This window comes from Gekko japonicus, unplaced genomic scaffold (assembly GCF_001447785.1).
Source record: "Gekko japonicus isolate JY-2015 unplaced genomic scaffold, Gekko_japonicus_V1.1 scaffold2278, whole genome shotgun sequence".
Classification (NCBI taxonomy): domain Eukaryota; kingdom Metazoa; phylum Chordata; class Lepidosauria; order Squamata; family Gekkonidae; genus Gekko; species Gekko japonicus.
The window spans coordinates 253,722-259,104 of NW_015171573.1; positions in this window are offsets into that span (position 1 = coordinate 253,722).

Here is a 5,383-nt window from a genome sequence, read left to right on the forward strand (position 1 = left end):
TGGCAGGCTGTATTCTTTCCCTTTGCCATAATGTGCCCTGCATTGATTGAATAGCCAAGAGCAGGGGTCATTTCATAGAACAAGAGGTGCAAGAGCTCATTAGCATAACTCATTGGCATAACTTATTTGCATATGTCAGAAGGCAACACCCACCGCTCAGGCTCCACTGGACTGTTTTGGATGGCTAGCTATTGGGGGGGGGAGTGCAGATCTGTCCTCGCAGAGGAGGGAGAGCTTGTACCTGAATACAACTTGGTTTTAAAGGTGCCACTGGACTGTTTTGGACTGGGGGAGGGCTCTGCAACTTACCTGGCTGCATCTTGCTCTGACTGAGGGCTGCGGGGAGCAGGGGGTGGGGCTTGTTGCATGTGCCCGCCCCCTGGGCTCTTTACTGCCGGAGCTCCGCTCCTCTGCGCTCCTGCAGGAAATGACCCCTGGCCAAGAGGGTATTCCTCCCAATGGTTATTTTTTAAAAATTTACTTTATTTATAGCCCACCTTTCTCATTGAAATGCAAGGAGGGTTAATGGTATTAAGCCATGCAATCTACTATTATGCTAACATGAGATATTGAATGAACAGGGCAATAGGTCCAGTATTACAAAAATAGCACGAAAAAGTATCATCGTTGATATGCCAAACAGTGCCAAGATTGAAATCACGGAATTAGAATACAATGCGGTAAGAGCAGCAGAATACATACAGTTAAAAGATTATGCATACCCATAAACAATGGTATAGGCTTCAGCCTGTTCCCTTTATAAAAGCACCTTCTTGCTCTGGCAAAAGAAAACCATAATTGCCCCATATTATATTGCCACTTGTGAACCTCTCCACTTGCTTTGCATATGCGGCAGGTGCTACACTGCATTGTATCTTAGGGATGCTGTAAACTTCAACAGGTGATCATATCATTTTTAGAAGCTAGAAGAGGAGGAGGAGATTGGGTTTATACCCCGCCCTTCACTACCTGAAGGAGTCTCAGAGCCGCTTACAATCTTGTTTCCCTTCCCCTCCCCACAACAAACACCCTGTGAGGTAGGTAGGGCTGAGAGAGCTCTTTCAAGGACTGCTCATGAAAGAACAGCTCCGAGAGAACTTGTAACTGACCCAAGGTCACACCAGCAGCTGCATGTGGAGGAGTGGGGAATCAAACCTAGTTCTCCCAGATTAGAGTCTGCACTCCTAACCACTACACCAAACTGGCTCTCAAAGCATCTCATTTAAAGGATTTAGATGCTTATCTAAACTAAGTAAACTAAATAAACTAAAAGGGGGCAGCCAGGGTTGCCAGATCCAGGTTGGCAAACTTCTGTAGATTTGGGGATGAGGCTTGGGTAGGGCACAATTTTGGGAGATGAGGGATGTCACACTCTAGAGTCGGTCCTCTGAAGCCATCCTTTCCTCCAGGGGAACTCATCTTCATAGTCTGGAGATGAATTGTGATTCCAGGAGATCTCCGGGTGCCACCTGGAAATTGGTGACCTAGGGAGCAGCCCTGTTTCTGAGGGCTTGGCGAGCTGTATTTAGTAGTAATGATTATCTCACTACCATAAAGACCATGTGCGTGTCAAGGATAAGCACTCACCGAGTTGTCTGGAGGTGTGCCCTACTTTTTTTGGAAACGTTCTGAACAGTTGCACGGACAGCTTAGTTTATTCACACTGACTGTGGACTTTGCGATAAGATGTTGCATCCACCTGAATGGAATGCAACCAGATGCCTTCCTTGCATTCTGCATTCCTATAATCCTTCAGGATGTCACAGGGTTGCCAGGCCCCCTCTAACCACCAGCAGGGGTTGAGGGGGGGGGATAGGGCTGCCAGATCCATTTTGGGAAACTCCTGGATATTTGGGGATGGAGTCTGGGGAGGACAGGGACCTCACTGAGGTACAATGCCATGGAGTCCAGCCTCCAAAGCAGCCTTTTCCTCCAGGGCAACTGACCTCTGGAGTCCAGAGACGAGCTGCAATTCTGGGAGATCCCCAGGTTCTACCTGCTGGCTGGCATCCCTAGATTCCAGGCACAGTCTACCAGAGCTAGACCTCGTTCACCTTTTCCTTGTGCAAAACAATTGGACTGCTCCTCCAACAAGATCCAGCCCCTCAAGTCTTTTTAACCTCTACACTAGGTGGGGGGGGGGTGTACCATACCATCAGCAAACCACAATATGGCCAATCAACTAGGGTTGCCAACTGGAGGTTGGGTTTCCCACTTTTACAATTGATCGCCAGGCCACCAAGATCAGCTCCCCTGGAGAAAAGGACTACTTTGGAGAGTGGACTCTATGGCAGTGATAGCGAACCTTTTAGAGACCGAGTGCCCAAACTGTGACCCAAAACCCACTTATCGCAAAGTGCCAACACGGCAATTTAACCTGAATACTGAGGTTTTACTTTAGAAAAAACAACTCATACATTAACTTAAGATGATCCAAACAAAGTAAGGAAAGCAATCCCAAATGCTTTCATTTACTTAAAATTATTTGGCAGAGAATTCGACACTTTAATGATGGTCTGGGCCTGGCTGGGGCGATGGCACTCGTGCCCACAGGGCTCTGAGTGCCACCTCTGGCACCCGTGCCATAGGTTCGCCACCACTGCTCTATGGCATTATATGCTGCTGAGGTCCACCCCCAAAAATCTCCAGGTGTTTCTCAACCCAGAGCTGGCAACGCTACCCTACCAAACACCAAAAGGCTGCAAGCCAAGCAGTGGGGTATGGTGGATGTATCTCTTTCCAAATACCTGTTCCCTGCAGAGACAGAAGTGATGCCTTCAGAATTCTTGTAAAGCAACTCCTGAGTGAGCAAAAGAAAATTCAGGATCAGCTCTTTGTTTTGGGGATAATTTGCTTTGATTTTGAGCAAGCCTTTAGTGACTAGGATATTTTATACTCTGTTCCCCACATTGCCTGAATTAGACTTCATACGTTCCCCCAAAAGATATGATTACGTGACGTGACTACTTTCACCAGGATCGGAGATACAGTCTATAAACAACCCTGGATCCTGAGTGTAGAATGGTGGCTCCAAGACACACATTTTAAAAAGTTTATCTTTAACTCTTGGGCATGAACCCAAATCCCTTTGTGTGAGATCCTTTCTGTTCACATTATTTTCTCTTGCAGATGTTGTCAAACAGATGGAGGTGTGAAGACATGTTTGCTCTGGCTCCATTTCACACACTCCCCTCCCCTGGCTGTTGCAATACCTGGTCCAGATGTGTGGTTTCCTGTTGTTCCACTATGATAATCTGCTGCTTCGTGGGTGCCCCATAGTCAGCATTCCTGTCTCATGTATGCCCACATTTCCCGGTTGGGTTTCATTTTAAAAGAAACATCTTTAAGTCATAGTCATCCTGGAGTGAAACTCATGGAGCGTGTTCTCAGTCCCTCCCCTGCTTTGTTATGGGTCAACATTTGTCCGCTAAAACATGCTACTCAGGTCCTCCTCCAGCCCACCTTCTTTCAGCATTAAGGTCAGCTAGGGTTGCCAATCCCCAATTGGGGGCACCTCCCCCCACTTCAGGGCTGTCAAAAAGTGGTAGGAATAGCCGCCGGGCACTCCATCTTACGCTATGGAGACTGTTCCCCATAGGGTATAATGGAGAATTGATCAGTGGTTATCTGGGACTCTGGGGGGCTATTTTTTGAGGCAGAGGCACCAAATGCTCAGCATAGCTGGTGGTGCCTCTCCTGGGAAACACCCCCCAAGTTTCAAAAAGATTGGACCGGGGGTCCAATTCTATGATCCCCAAAAGAAGGTGCCTCCATCCTCCATTATTTCCAATGGAGGGAAGGCATTTACAAGGAATGTGGTCCCTTTAAATGTGACAGCCAGAACTCCCTTCCAGCTTGTCAACCTCACCTGGCAACCCTAGTGACATCACAAAAGTGATGTCACATACTTGCCCATGGCTCCCTCCCAAAGTCCCCAGATATTTCCTGAGTCGTACCTGGCAGCCCTAAGGTCAGCACAGGATTTCTTTTGGTGGCAGGAAGGCCACGTACCGTAAGTTGAAGGAATAGGGATCCCAAGTCCCCCCGGGGGGCGGGGAAACCCCCGCCCCAGAGGCCCGTTCCCCGGCGCCGCCAGATCAAGCCCCGGGGGGAACTCCACCCCGACGTGCGCGTCACCCAGAAGTGACGGGAGGACGCCAGGCATGCTGGAGGCGGGGCCACGGCCATACAAGGGAAAACTCTAGAAAGTGGGCAGGACCAGATAAGCTTTTTCCCCAGCAAGGATTCTGATTGGCCACAAGAAATTTAATTGTCAGGGTAGATTTTTAAAAAACATTGCTTTGGCAGCCGCTGCCACCAAAGCACAAGGATCTTCACTGTGTGATTAAAGGTAAGCTGCAGCAGCCATTTTATGGCTGGCTCTGCCTGGTGTGGCAGCTGTTTATGGCAGCCATTTTGTGCCTTCGTCCACCACAGTGCGGAAGAATTCCAAAGGTGCCACAGGCAGGCTCAGAAAGGTTGGGGATTTCTGAGCTAGAAGAAGGCTTCACACATTGCTGAGTAGAGTGGGTGGGATGCATGCTCATTTCTATGCTAACATCGATACAAACTGCAGTGCTATTGTCCCGTTGGCTATGCTTGGCTGCTGGTCCCTTTTAAAATTTTATGTCACAAAAGGATGCATACTGGTATACAGATTGTCAGGTAATAATGCAGGTGACAGATGCTATACTTTTGAACAAATAATTCTATCAACATCCATTTTATTCACTTTCACATTAGTGAGTTGGGAGCTGTAATGTAAGATATTCCATATTTAGTTTCAGGTTCAGCCTATAATCTTCACACTAAACTGTACCATATAAACATAAGAACATAAAAAGAGCCCTGCTGGATCGGACCAGTGATCCATCTAGTCCAGCATCCTGTCTCACACGGCGGTCAATCAGTTCCTCTGGAGGGCCAATGACAGGGCATAGAGGCTGAGGCCTTCCCCTGATGTTGCCTCCTGGTTCTGGGATTCAGAGGATTAGTGCCTCTGAATGTGGAGGTTCTCCTCAGTCACCAGGGCTAATAGCCATTGATAGACTCCTCCTCTACGAATCTATCTAATCCTCTTTTAAAGCTGTTTATTCCTGTGGCCATCACTACATCCTCTGGCAGCAAATTCCCAGAGGTCATTTCGGGGGGGAACGCGGGGCAACGCAGTTCCCCGGGTGAGGTACGGGGGTGGGGCACATGACGAAGCCCCGCCCCCTGCTTCCGGCTGCCCCGCTTCCGGCCCTCATTCAGCCAGGAGGAGGCAGGAGAAGAGGGAGGGTAAGTTGCTTCCGCCCTGCCTCTCCCCACCCCTGCCTGCCTGGGGCCAGGGAGGGCCTTCGCGGGGCTTCCTTGCACTCCCGCTGGCCTTGCAGGTCCACCG